The sequence below is a fragment of the Thalia democratica genome, chromosome 2 (assembly GCF_965202585.1).
Source record: "Thalia democratica chromosome 2, ktThaDemo2.hap1.1, whole genome shotgun sequence".
NCBI classification, from domain to species: Eukaryota; Metazoa; Chordata; class Thaliacea; order Salpida; family Salpidae; genus Thalia; species Thalia democratica.
Genome location: NC_139166.1, coordinates 97411519 through 97426975, shown reverse-complemented (window position 1 = coordinate 97426975; position 15457 = coordinate 97411519).

Sequence of the window (15457 nt, the reverse complement as noted above, 5' to 3'; positions counted from 1 at the left end):
AGCTTATTAGTAAAAACTATATTTTAGTTTAAAGAACTGTTCATTACGAACTTTTATTTAAAACTAAATATAGCTACAGTACTTTTTTACAAAATTAAGTATAATTTAAATAAAGCTTATCTATAAATTTTAGAACAATATGTGTGACTTTGCTGAATAATAATGACTTATTTAAATTGCTAGTAATAATATAAGCTAATTTTAACCAAAATTTTATGTAATACAAATTTAGAAGTAAACAATCATGATTTAATAAATTTTGGCTTATACTAAATATGTAATACAAATGTTGTACAAATGTTTGGGAACATTCTTAGTACACTGAACTTGTTTTAGTATTCTACTAATTTCGACAAAAAATTTGTTCCATAATCAAGCTACCAACGTTTAAAACACAATAATAAACATCAAAAAGGAATAAAAAATTCAACAAATATCTAACTAAACTAAGTTTAAACATTTATAAATTTATAAGCTAAAATATACCAATTTAATACAAATTTATCTTGTTTTTTACATTAATTTAAAACACAATTTTGTAGCAAAATTTTTGACGTCCTCCAAAGCAATACTAAATTTTTTCAAGTAAAATGATGAGTTGTTATAAAACTTTTAAATATAAAATTCACCAAAAATTCAATTTTGCTAGTATGTGTTATTTTTCATCAATTTATAAAATGTTTGAAATATAGAAAATTGTGTTTTTAAGTATTTTTTACCTCAGAATAATAGGCTTTAGAATGTAAAGCATAACTTTACAAAAATGATATTTGTTCAAAAAAATTAATAGTTAAGCCTGAACAATAGCTTCTTGTTCCTTTCTCGTTGTGAACGTAAAAATAGTAATCATAAAAGCAATAAATATTCATTTGTAAATTATCAAACTCTAGTTATTTCTCTAGATGCTTAAAGTATAGTTAAAATGTGGTCGATAATAAATATTCATCAAATATATAATTTACACAAAACAATACAAACAACAAAAAATAATCTTAATTAAAAAATAAAGTTGTTACATCGTTACGATTTTTTTTTATAGAAACTATAGAATCAGCAAGTAATTAAAAAAACAAGTTTAATATATAACTTTTCTAATTGTAACCAAAACATTTGTACCACATTAATTGTGATTTTAATTTCTTAATTTAAATACACATATGTGTGATGTTTATGTAATATTTCTATAAAAAAAAACATTTATTTTTTATCATGCTGAAAGACGTTTAAGTTTAATGGAATCTTCAGTTGTTAAAGAAAATAGATTTTACTACAAAATATATAAAAAGTATAAACAAGACATGTAATGAGATATCAAATAAACTTGGTCAGATCATTTTTGAAATACTTGTTCACGAGTGAATTTGGTTTTGTTTGTTAATTTTTATTTGTGAGTTTTAATATATATTTTTAATCTTAAGTTTAGATATTATTCCTTCAACAAATATATGACTTATTAACTAAACAATTTTAAAAACCAGCTCTACTTATGTTTTTCTTATGTTAGTCGTGGAAGTAGTTTTTAATCAATTGTTCAGAATATAATCAAAAACATCTTAGTAGTTTTTTTTATATAAAACTTTAACAAAACTTCGATACAAATTATTTTTAAACTTAGCATAAAATTAATTTTTATTTATTCTTTTTATTGTTATGTGATGAGTTTTGATAGAACTTGTTTCATAAAGTCATGAAAAAAAAAGAAATAAGTTATGATAATTTTATTACACTTTCATAGAAAATGTATAATATTTAAATAGTAACTTATTTTACATTTCGTGTTTTAAATTTGACTGAGAATAGTTTATTTGAAATACTTTTTTTTTAAATTTCGAATCTTTGTTCGTATAAAATAGTCTTTGTCATATTCTAAGTTATTTTTCTTTTTTTTTTTTGCGTTCCTTTGAAAACACTTTGTCAACGCTTACATTGATATCCTAAATTAAAACTTCATTATAATTCCCTTAAAGACAAACCTTTAAAGAGCTTTTTACAGAGTTAGTCTGATACAAAGAGAAGAAGAAAATTAGTATAAAAATAAGCGAGCAATGAAATATTAAAAATTAATTGTTACTTTCTAAGGTTTTATAAATTTTTCACTATAAATGTTAAGTAAAAGAATAAAAGATCTAATGTTCGATTTAAACATCTTAAGGTTTTTCAATTGTTTTCATAATAGTTTTTATAAATTTATTCAAAAATATTTTTTGCAATAATGTTTGTATTATAACTATATATTTTCTGTAGCTTGAGATTGTTATAATTGTTTATAGAACTATGATTGTTTTTATAGCATCGTGAAATAATTAATAATCACGTACCATAATAAGTTTATTAACAAAGTCAAGTTCAATTAGTGTGGTTATTATCTTATTTGATAATTAGACTACGAAAAAAGTGCAAGTTTATGTAACAAAGATAATTTTTTCTATTTAATACTAGGAACGATAATTACTGTAGTTTCTGTAAGTAAAATATTTAGTGACGTAACACCAAAAATATCATAGTTTGTATTTTAACTTTTTGGTATAAATTAAGCAATTAAATAACTTTAGTTTTTCTACTCATGTTAACCATTATTTTCACCGCTCAGTCGGCGGCTTTTTAATTTTGATAAGTTCCTTTTTTTTTTTAATTTGTTTTTATTTTTTATTTTTTTATTTATTTAATGTTTGTTTTTTATGTTTTATAGTTCATTAAATGTTTAGATAAAACGTATAATTTTAAACTAACCAGTCAATTTTTAGTCATTAGCAAAGTCATTAGCAAAGTCATTATCATCAATGTTAGCTTTAAAATGGTAGCTTAATTCAATTACTGTTAAAAACGATGTTTCGTTAGCATGTTATTAGTATATTTTGTAACAACAACATAGTCTTATGAATATTTTTTAATATTTTTCAAATCTGAACTAGTAAAAAAGCTAAATTTTCTTTTTAACTCGACTAAAATTTTAGGATTAATAATTATTAACAGAATAATTCATATAGGATTACAGTTTTTATGTCTTAATATTGATAAAAGAACTTTTTTGTAATTTTCGAAGTAAATATTTTTTACCTTGAACTTTTTTTATTGATTTCATATTTACCTTTTTCTAGTGTGAAAGTCAAAATCAAAAAAAAATTAACGTAAATTTCGCTTCAAATTATGCTATGAGATATAAGAGTCCGAAATTATCTGTGGTACAAACACTGTATATAAAATGAGTTTGAGTATAATTGAAACAACTTTTGGAACAATTCTTAGATTACTATTTACTACACTAAAAATGTTTATGTATAGAAGTTCTAAACGCATTATTTTGATTCTAATTGTTAAGTTTTACAAAGTAAATTTGTATGGTTACAAAATAGAAATTTTTCAAATATGACTTAGTCGGATCTACTTTTTTTGAGTAAATAGTTTTTAGTTAAAGCGAGTTGTATCCAATTTTACCATGTTAATGTGTTACTATACCCAAATAAAAGATAAATAAAATATTTAACTAAAATAAAGGTTGAGTTTCATTATACTTTTCAAGGTCTAATGATTGAAATGACAAAAATATGTTTTTCCATTTAATATCGAAGAATAAAACAAAAAAAAAGATTTTTGGAAAAGACTATGTTTTATGCTTGTAATTAAATTTTAAGTTTTAGGAGTTTTTTTTGCTAGGTTAACCTATTTTAAAACTTTGTTTTTTAAATTAAATTTTTGTTTTAGACAGCATGTTAACAATAAGTATTCAATACTTTTGAATTATTCTTAAGTAAAAAAAAACGTTAAAGTTGCTGTTAAGGTTAATTTTAATACAATTGTTTTCTGGTTTAGTTCTTATAAGTAAATAAATATAGAAATTAAATAGCGCCAGTTGTAAATTTTAAGTCAAAAATAGTTTTAATCATTTAACAGATAATAAGCTTATAAATTTTAGGTAAAGTAAAATAACTTATAACTTGTTATATAATTTTTTAACATAAAGACTTCTTAGTGATGTAAGTACAATAAAGCTGTAATTTTTTGATGAAAATTTAGTGAATAAATTATTGTTAATGTTGAACTTTACTGCACTGATAAAATAGCCGTAATTTGAACAACAAAAATGTGGTTTTAAATAAACTTGAACATAAACTAGTGCTTATAGAGGACAATTAAAAATAATATTCTATTCTTGTTAAAGTTAGTAACACTGAAAGATATTGTTGTTATTAATTAAGCAAAACTTAGATAACTTTTAAAAATTTCAAAAACTTACAAAAATAACAATTTTTATAAAGGTTTTATCATAACATAATTACAAAATTTTACATTATAAACAACTAGAGTTGTTATACAATTTCTATGAGAAAGATTAAAGAAGTATTTTGGTATTTAAGTTTAATAGTGATGTAACAACTTAAATCTGTTTTTTTATTTGATAATTGTTTTTATAACAATCTCGATAATATCAAACCTAGTTATTTTTAAGTCCAAGCAATATTTGTACTGCATAAAAATTTGGTAAAAAGCTTTAAAATTAGTTTACTAAACGTAAATTCTTTCAATAGATAGGCAAATCTTGTTATTTGCTATCGTTTTCAAATTTTTAGTCCTATAAATTTCTGACAAAAAAATGTTCGACCAAGTTTGGTTTAAAATATTTAGTTATAGTAAAAACCTGCTACTAATATATTTGCTAATCGCAACTCAGTTTGTTGTAACAGCTTTCAAATATTATATAAAAATAAAAACTTGATTTATGTTTTTAAAAAAGTTAGTTGAAGTTTTTTGTTTGTTCATTTTATATATTTTTTTAAATTTACAAAACTTTTAAAAGAAAATATAGTACATAATCAAAGTTAAGCCAAAGTATAAAACCAAATAATTAAAACTTATAAATTACAATGAATTTTCAAATAAATATCTATCTATAATGGCCGATATAGTCTCTAAATGCTTCATATCGAACTTCTTAGTTTACAACCTTTTGATTGTAAAAGGTCATATTGTTTGTTGTCAATAAACATTTTTAATATGTAAATGTTTTAAATTTATTTTAATTTACATATAATTAGGTATATTTTCTACCCTATATATAATAAGTTGGATCGGCGGAGTTTTCAATAAACCTGTTTTTTATTAAAACTTTTGGTCTTTTACAAAAAAAAGAATTTTAAGAGCCGTATATCCATGCTACTTAAATATATCCTTACGCCTAAATAACTAGCTATGAACATTTTATAGCAACAAAGTTAATTTTAGACTATAACATTTTATTTTTAATACTTTTCAACTTAAATTTAAAAGATATAAACTACTTTGCGCAGTACAAACACTCTCTATTAAAATTAGGATTCATATTAGAACCTACCACTAAATGCGTTTAAAAGTGTTGTTACTAAATAATTACTATTTTAACATAATCTATAATTTTGATTTTAAATATTTAAAAAGTACTATTTAGTTTGATTACTACCAGTCTCTAAATTTTTGAAAATAAAAGTTTAAAGACAAACAACAAACGATTTTATTGCATGTCCAAAATTAATATTATTCTAAGTTAAAAAATTATTATTTTTTATAATTAACAAATAATAAAATCATTCAACATTTAATTTAAATTTCTGTATTAAATGAGATAAATGTTTATAAATGAAACATTTTTTTAGAGGATACAAAACAGTTTTAGAGAAATCATGAAATTAGTTTTTAAATATAGTAAGAATTTAACTTGTAGAACTATTAAGCTTATATACAAAGCTTGAAAATCTTCTCAAAATTAGCATAATGAGTTTGTGTGCTGTTTGCAATCAATTTAACATATACTGTTAACATGCAGTTTTTATTTTTTATTTAATTACTTAAAACAAAGTGTTTAGATTTATCAAGCAATTAAGTATATTTGTTTGTTAGAAAAAAATTTCCTTATGTTAACAACCCATCCACATCAGCAAAAATTATCTAACAATTCATTCTTGTTATGTTAGTTACAGAGTAAACTTTAGATAAAACATTTTTGATTTTTTTTTCGGTATAACAATACTTTTAGATCAGCTTACAGAAACACAATTAAATTTTAATTATCAATTGAATTAGTAATTTAGTCTTATTTTTTTAAGATCAAAGGTTTTGTGAAACGTCAACAATACTTATTAAACCATTTGAAAAACTTTATCATTTTTTAATAGCAAGTTAGATAGTAACGCCTATATCTACTTATAAGACTTTAACTTTTTTTATAACCTAAACAAATAAGTTTTGCAGTCTTAATCTATTAAACAAAGTTTTACAGACCATATAAATTAGAATAGTTGTACTTTGTCATAACTATTTAGTGACGTATTAACAGGAATACCGCAACTTTTTACATAGTTTTTTGTAATAAATCTTTGCAACTTACAGTAAACCAACTTTTTTCTTCATATTAATATTTTCACCGTGTAATGATTGGTTTTAAATTTATTTATATAAATATGTAGTAGCATACAATATTCTATTAATTTAGTGTTATAAATTAAACAAGCAAAACTAATAACATAAATTAATTTTGTTATGTGGTTTAACTATGCAACCTACAACTGAAAAATTGAATTTGTTTTATGAGTGTAATGACGTAACTACATCATTTTCGTAATATCTTTTATATAAAATTTCTATTAAAGCATTAAAGTTTCATGTTAAGCACGAAGATTTGTATTTGTACTGTGTAAAGCAGTTTATATAAAATAGTTGATTAAATCTTTACTTAAAATTTTTAGGCTGAAAATTATCAAAGTTTCTTTTGAAACTAGATTTTTTTGAATTATACTAAAACTTAAATTTCAGTTAAAAAAAATTGTCATCAGCAATAGTGAAATAATTACCTAACTGTTCTAACTATCTATTTTATTTATAGAGAAATGTAAACAATGTTTGTTTTTACGTCTCTTAAATTAGATTAAATAAGTAAGTCTACCTGTCAGTTAAACACTTCAATTTAAAACACAAGCCAAAGTTATTTTATTCAACCAAGAAGTATAAGTCCTATAACAAGCTACAAAATCAAATAACCTGAAAAGATTATATATAACCTAACTGTTTTAACTATTTGACTTGTCTTAACTTTTAACTTTTTGTCTCTTATACTAGATGGTATAATTAAATTCAATATGTTTCCATTCCTCTATATAACACGATAAAATTAAACGCATGCAAATTGCAATCAAAACTCAACCGTGACTTCTATTATCAAAAATTTTAATCTCGTAATTACTTCATTTTAGGTAAAACTTAATCGAGTCGTTTAATTTAAACTTTACAGATAGCATTAGAGATTTTGACTGTTCTTACACATCTTAAAAGATTATTTTTATTTTAACGGAAAAAAAAATTACTTACTTATTTATATAAAATTCTGTCATAAACAATTTTTTTCATAAATAATAGTAAATGACATAAATGTTAGAAGTTTTATGGTTACATTTTTCGCCAAACTATAGTATTTCTTAAAAGCTCTATAAATGCAAGAATAATAAATAAAAAATTTAGATGCCTGAAGGTTGTGACGACATTTGGGGAAAATACATAGTAGTTAAAGATTCGATATATAGAAAATCAATTAAAGTCTAATTAAATTAATTAAGCAAAATTCAAATACACAGCTTAATAAACAATAGCAAATAATAGAATCAGAAAATCTAATTTTTTGACTCTTGTCGTTTAATTTGTGAAGTTATGTTGAAGTTAAACTAATTTAGTTTAACTAATTGTACTGAATTAATACATTACAACTTTAAAACTCATGTAAACAAATTATTACTGTAGTATTGCACACTGTAATTATTTTATGCAATTTTTGTTATGATAATATAAAACAAACTTAACTGCGTTTTATTTGCGTCAGTTCGCCTAACTAATGTTTTGACCGTCAATTTAGCAGATTAAAACTTATCTAAATCAAAAATTAATAATAGCTTTAAATTTTATTTTTAATTTATGGCTTGACCAAATCTAAGGTTGTTCTATTATACTTTTTACAAGTAGTTTGTAAAAAAGAACAACTTTATTCTAACAAAAATATACCTTATTATACACGTAAGTTAAAAATATACCTTATTTTTTACTGCCTTATTAGCGGCTTAATTTTTGTTTAAAAACATTAGAAGTATACAATATTTCAGTTGCTTAAATTTAAAAATAAATTGCAGTACTTGATGTGATTTAACATAACGGTATGATATAGATTTAAAAAACTTTTAAAGTCTATTTCAAATAACTTTGTTTGACATTAAACTTTTTTGTCACGTTTTCGCAAAGTAACGAAGTCCTAATAAATTAAGTCTCATTTAAAAGTCAAAAAAAAGACAATTTTTTGATTGAAGTTCTTCTTATAACTTAAAATGCATTGTTTTTATAACTGTTAATGTGTAACAATATATTTTAAAGCTGTCTTTGTCCAGTTGTGAATTTTATTAAGAACAAGTAATAAAAAAGTTAAAGTTGAGCTTAGTTTTTTGATTAAAACAGACACTATAGTGTTTATTTTTCACAAACAGTAAAATATTCGCTTTAAAAATTAATAGTTAAATAATTATTTTTTTGTTTTTATAATTCCTGAAGTATTTATAAGAACTATGATAGTCTTTAAAAGAATTGTATGATAGACCAGTTCTTTTGAAATTATTATCTTTTTATTTGTGCTTAGTATTTTGCTTCAGTAATTATTAATAACTAGCTTTTTATTAATTTATTTCCCTTTGCTTCTGTTATAATTAAGACACCTATTTACTTTATTTGTACTAAAGAAGTCTTTTAAAGTAAGCATTTTAGTTGTGCTAGAAATATAAAACTTAAATGCAACATTTAAATAGCTACAAATAAACTTGGACTCTCAACAAAAAATTAGACCTCAATATTTTCTAAAATGCTATCGATTTAAAATTTAAGTTAATTAAAAAATAATAATCTTAAAAAACAAACATGTTATTATTCAGACTAATTAATTTATATGATTACTAAACATACTTTAAAATTTTAAATACCTTAATAACCACAAGTAAAATAATTTATAACAACTATTTTGCTCAAAGTATTTGTAATTTTTTAGTAGTTTTAACATAAATTAAAACTTGTAGTACTGATTATAGGATTTCTTTAAGTGTATAAAGCGTTTTACTTTTAGAAAATTAAACTTTTATAATCTCTTTCATAATGATAAACTATTTATTAATTGGTATTAGTTGAAGCTATTAGAAAAAAGTTTTTAAATAATGCTTTTTTGAACTATTTTACGTTTTAGTTGATATTTTTCTGACATAATGTAATTTTTTCATACTTTAAAAATAATCATTTGAATTTTAAACAAACAACACTAACTTTTTAATTTCAATTAAAAATGTTCAAAACTTAACGATGAAATTTTAGAACAATACTCGGCTAAACTATTTAGAGCTTTTATTGTTAAAAATACTGTAGTTGAAATAAGTTAATCGTTATCCTGTATTATAAAGCTTAAAATACTTATTATTAATTAAGAATTGTTTAATAAAAAGCTAGTTATTAATAATACTTAAAGTATAAAATAAATAATAAAAAATAAAATAAAGAACTGGTTTAACTTAACGAAAAAAGAGTTTTTTAGTAAATATGACGTAAGTACTAAGTTTCTGTTTATCTTTTCGTAAACATTTCTATATAAACGGTAATAGCTATTATTCTGCTGTCTTAATATTTGTAATATACTAAGCAGTTAATAAGCAGTTAAGTTTATACTGAGAATATTTTAGCACGAAACAAATACGTGATTTATTTTTATCAGTATTAACTTTTTAAACCTTCACTATCACAGCACTGATAGTTTGTCGTTTAAATATATAAAATGGCAAAAGACTGAATAAGATGTTTATAAATTAGATCATGAAACTTCTAAATTCTTTTTGTTACCTGACTTATATTTTATATTATAAAAACATTAAACGTTTGTTTCACAAAAACCTTAAGTGATTTCAATGTTTAAATAATAACTTTTTTTACCTTTTTATTAAATACAGTATACATCTTTTAAGAAATGTATCAAAATTGCTAATATTAAAATTGAACAAATTACAAATTAAACATAATTACATTCGCATTTTCTTAACTTGTTTTAAATTGATTTGTTTTGGAAAACAAACTGCATTAATTAATACTTATTACGAATAAAACAAAATAAAAAACGAGAATAAATAAGTTAAATACTAATAAAATAAATTAAATTAAAAAAAAATCAATTTTTTTTTCAGAATATAGTTAATTGTTAGTTGTATGTTTAGTTAAACTATCATTATCAATTATTAAAAATAATTGAATGCACAATACTGACGTAGCCGAAATTTCCAAGAATTTTAAATAAATTTTTTCTATTATATACTAAGCAAACTAGTTTTAAGTTATAACTTCTCGTTCGGTTTATTTGTACCACAAAAAACAGTGGTTTTTAATTACCTACAGCATATCAATCGTATTATTTGGTTATGAATGACATAAGATATTTTAATAAAAAAAAATTTAAAGGTTTTTTACATAGGTGTCTGACTACTATATTTTTTCTAATTGTTAGTTCTTGTTTTATTGTTTACAATTGCGGTATGCAGTACAATCATCTAGAATAATTGTTACAGCGGTTTATGTAAAATTATCAAATCAGTAATGAAATTTTATTAAAATATTGTTCTTATGTTTTTTGCTACGTCATTAAAATTTTACTTTTAAAAACTTATTGTATAATGTTGTACAAATTGTAAATAATAAACATTTCAGTAAAGTCATCATATTAAATATTTAGGAAAGATAAACAATTATAAGTGGTTATAAAAAATATTATAAAATTGTTACATATTTTAAAATACCTTTTAAAAATTTACAAGTAAAAAATAGTTTAGTATCTTTTTTTACTTGCGATAAGTTTAAGCTAGAACATATTAAAGTGGATACTATAAACAAAATTTTGAAAAATATGTTTATGACCATTCAATATCCAAAAACCATTAGAATTTTAACTAAAATACAAAGATAAATTTTTGAATTTTATTAAAGTTAATTTACGAAATCTGCCAATTTAAATTAAGTTTAAGTAATTTAATTGGAATTTCGTTTTTTCAACACAAACAAAACAATATAATAAAATTTGACGATAAATAAAGTATTATTTCTTTGTACAATTGTGCTTAACTAAAATTATATTTATTAGATCAAATCGATAACTAATGAATTAAGTGCTACCTGGCTTAATTTTGTTTAACCACAGTTATTGTGGTACAAATATCAAAGTAGATTTCAAACAGAAGTTATTAAAATTTGTAACAATTTATAAAATATTTTTTTTACAAAACGTTACGTTCAAAAATGCTTACGTTACAAATAGTTTTCATGTTTGAAAACAATTTAAACCGTGATGTACCGGATCCGGACTTTTTAATCAAATTAGAATCCGGCCGGACCCGGATCCTGATAGTTTTTTCAAACTAGAATTTTCCCAGAACCGGATCCGGATCTTTTTTTTTATATCAAGATCCGGCCGGAACCGGATATCAAACAAAAATGGCAATATCTGGCCTGATTCGAACCAATACCTTAAAACTAGTCTGAGTTTAAAAAAAAAACTAAATTAGCCTTAGGCAGCCTAAGTTTTCAAAAACTCTTAAAAACTTTTAAACTAGCAGGGTTGCCACTGTTTAAGTCAAAAACAAAACTAGCTAGAGTAAGTATAAACTAGTCTGAGTCAGAATGAGGTTTTTAAAAACTGAAAAAACTACTTTAGTCTAATAATCAGTAGAACAGCTAGCCGTAAAGTTGACAATTTGGTAGTAAAGTTTTTAATTTTACAACATAGGTAAAGAGTTGCATTTCTGAAATGTTTATTTCATAGTTTAAATGTAAACACATGTAAATTAGTCACGTGTACAAAACGAGCCAATCACAGTAGGTGTTTTATTTTAGCTGACGAAAATGAATCTTTTTTATTTACACGGGGTTTGTTTTCGAAAAAATACTTCTATGTATGCTCTTTTTTTACTAATTAGATCCGAATCGGCCAGATTTCTGTTAGAATCCGGCTGGAACCGGATTCGGACCTTTTTTTCAAATTAGGATCCGGCCGGACCTATATCTGGACTTTTTTTTTAAATTAGAATCCGGATTTTTTTATCATAACAAGATCCGACCGGATCCTGATATCAGACAAAAATGGCACTATCCGGCCGGATCCGGACCCGGATAGTGAGTCCGGTACATCACTAATGTTAAAACAGTAGTTGCGTGCGAATGAAATTTTGATAAGTTAATAATGCTGAAGTATAATCGAGCACATCAAAGTTGACACATAATCGATAAAAACTGCTTCAAGAATACGAACGTAAAGTAAATACTTTACGAACGTTCAGACCGAAAATTTTTAAATAGCACTTATTTTATAGAAAAGTTTGTTATATAAAATTTCGGTGATCTTTATCTTACGTCATCACAACTTTTACATATAACAGTATTTTTTTATAACTTAAGTTAAGTAGGTAGTAAAATTTTATCTTTGTATTATGCTTAAATTGTTATTTTAATTAAGAAAATAATGAATAATTTTTTGTCTTCATTCAATTTATATATCTCAACTATAGCTATGTTAAAAAAAAACCAATGCTTTCAAATTTTTCTTTATACACTTTGTAATTCAAAACCAAACTAATAATTCTTATAAATAATATAATTCGGTTAGGTTTAAGTAAATAGTTGAAATACAAATTAAAATATAAGCTAAACTGCTTTGCGCAGTACAAATAACAGAAGTTTAGATTACGCTAAGTCTAAAATTGTCGTTTAAATTTTCCTTATATAAATAGTTAAAACTAATAACTTAAGTATTTCTAAATCTGTATAAGAGTTGAAATTAAAATTATTTTAAAACCACCTTTATCTGTGGTATAATTATTAGAATTTGAGAAAATTTTACATAGACTTGTAGTAGGTATTTATATATAAGGTTCGATATAAACATCTTAATTTTTTGTTATTAGGTCATGATCAATTTATTTTTATATTCGAATTATGTTATTGATTTATTGAACAATGAATTAAAAATTAATTACTAAACCGCTGTTATAGCGGTACAAATACTGACGCGATACAATAAAGTCGTTAGAAATTGTTTAGAATTCAATGAAAAACTTGCAGAAAGAAGTTCGGTTTGTTAATAACTATGTTATTAACTATGTCACCAAGTAGTTTTATGTAAAATAATTATAAATATAAAATAATCGACTGTACAAGGAGTTTTATGTGTAAAAATATAACTAAAATACACTAAGTTTTCATAAGAATTGTTACAAATTATAGTAATATTTGGATTTTAAAAATTAATATAGACAATTTAATGGGTTACTGATATTGATATGGTTAATGATAAAAATTGAAAATTTCTGATCTTGAATGTTTATATGGAAACATTAATCTGCCTTATTCGTCTCGAAGTCTTTTTGATTTAAAATTTATATACGTTGTATAATATTTATAACACTTAATTATCATAAATGTTTTTAGAAATAAACAAAAAGGAGAATAAAAAACACTAATTATATTCGAAATTACTATTTTAATTATAGCTTAAATGTTTTAGAGATAATGTTATCAAATATTTTATAGAGTGTTGTTTGTTGTAACTTTAAAATGTTGCTTAATTATAATAGTATAATTTATTTAAAACTAATAAACAAGGCTTTTTATTCAGTTTCAGCTGAAAAAATATTCAAATAATAAAAGTGGCTTAAATGACTTATTACAAAAATTTATCATATAAAGTTAAGACATGATCTGGATCATTTGAAATTTGTGCTGCAATAAGGTAAATTAAGAACATTGTTAATATGATTTCAACTTTATACTATTTATAAATTTATATATCTTTGATTTAAAAACATTTTATTAAAAAACTTAAAGAAAAAAGTTTGGTTTTCTTGACTGACTTCAACCATAATACTTAAGTCCACTTTTTTAGTTATTATTTTATTACCAAAACTTTAACCACAACAATTATTTACTATAATTACAGTTCTTACAAACGCAAACATTATTTAGTACTTTTAGTAATTACCATTAACTTTTTATAAGTAATATTTTATTGTAAAATAATGTTCTGGTGAACATGAAGTAATAACTCAATCAAAAATTTATGCAAATATTACAAAAGTTAATTAGTCCTAAAGGAGTTTTAAGTGAAAAAGATAATTTTACTATTAGCTTGCTGTATAACTAGTTGTTATTAAAAATAGAGCATACTTATGCAGTTTTAAAAATTAATTTTATTATGTTTGTAATTTTGAGTTGTCTAAAAGTATATATTTTATATTAAATACTGCTGACTTCGATAGTAGGTAAATCTTAATGTTTTATTATTAATTAATATATTAACTATTTAGTAGGACTAGAATAAATTTACAGTTGATATTAAGTTTACATATTTAAAGTATCTTTTTTATAAAATAAAGTTTACAGAAAATCTTTATATTCTAATGCTTCTAAACTAGTATGTCAAAATAGTACATTGTAGTCTATTTTATAGCTTAAAGATTTTAGTTTTATAATGTATTTTTAAACCGCTCTCTGTAGTACTAATACTTTCCAATTAGCTAAAGACAACAATATAAAAACTATGATGCTTTTTGAAGTACAAGATATTGTTTAGTTTTATACTCTAATAATTAGTGTAGTGTTATGCTCTAAAAATGTTTTTATAGTACAACAAGCATTTTTAAATATAAATCTTGTTAATAAACTTTTTAATGCATGTAGAAATAATTTGTTTATAACTTTCACTTTTATACAATTAGAAAATAAATCAATAAAAGTATTTTGGTACACAGTTTGAATTTTGATTTTAAGTTAAAAGTTTTAGTAATTATTTTTATATAACTTTTTTATATACTTGTACTGAACCAGGGGCGTCGCGTGGGGTGTTGCACTGCCGCAACTGCACCACCTTGAAATTTTTTAAGAAAAAAAAGTATCTGTAGCGTTTTCATTATTTTTTAGAACGAAATCTTTTTAAAAACTTCAATTTTGTTTACGAACATTTTGCCCACTTCACTGCCGCAAACTCTTAGCTGACTGCCGCAAATGAACTCAAAAAAGCAAAATTTCATCAAGAATTACCGCAAAATCAATATCTTGCGGTAAGTAAACTAAATTTAAAATTCCCTAAAACAGGACATGCTTAAGTATCATCTACAAGCTATTGTAAACATAAAATAAAAACAAAGCTAAGCTACTGCAAAGGATTAAACTTGAGTTTATGTACCCACATGATTTTTTAAATTTAACAGATCACTTCTATTAAAACTGGAAAATAAAAGAACAAAACTTGTCATGAATGAAATATTTAAAGAAAAAAAAGATAAGAACCTTAAATCACTAAAGTCTAAGAAATTCGATTTTTTATTTTAATCTGCATACATAAACTTAATTATAACTGATTATTGTTATCATAAAATTAATTAAA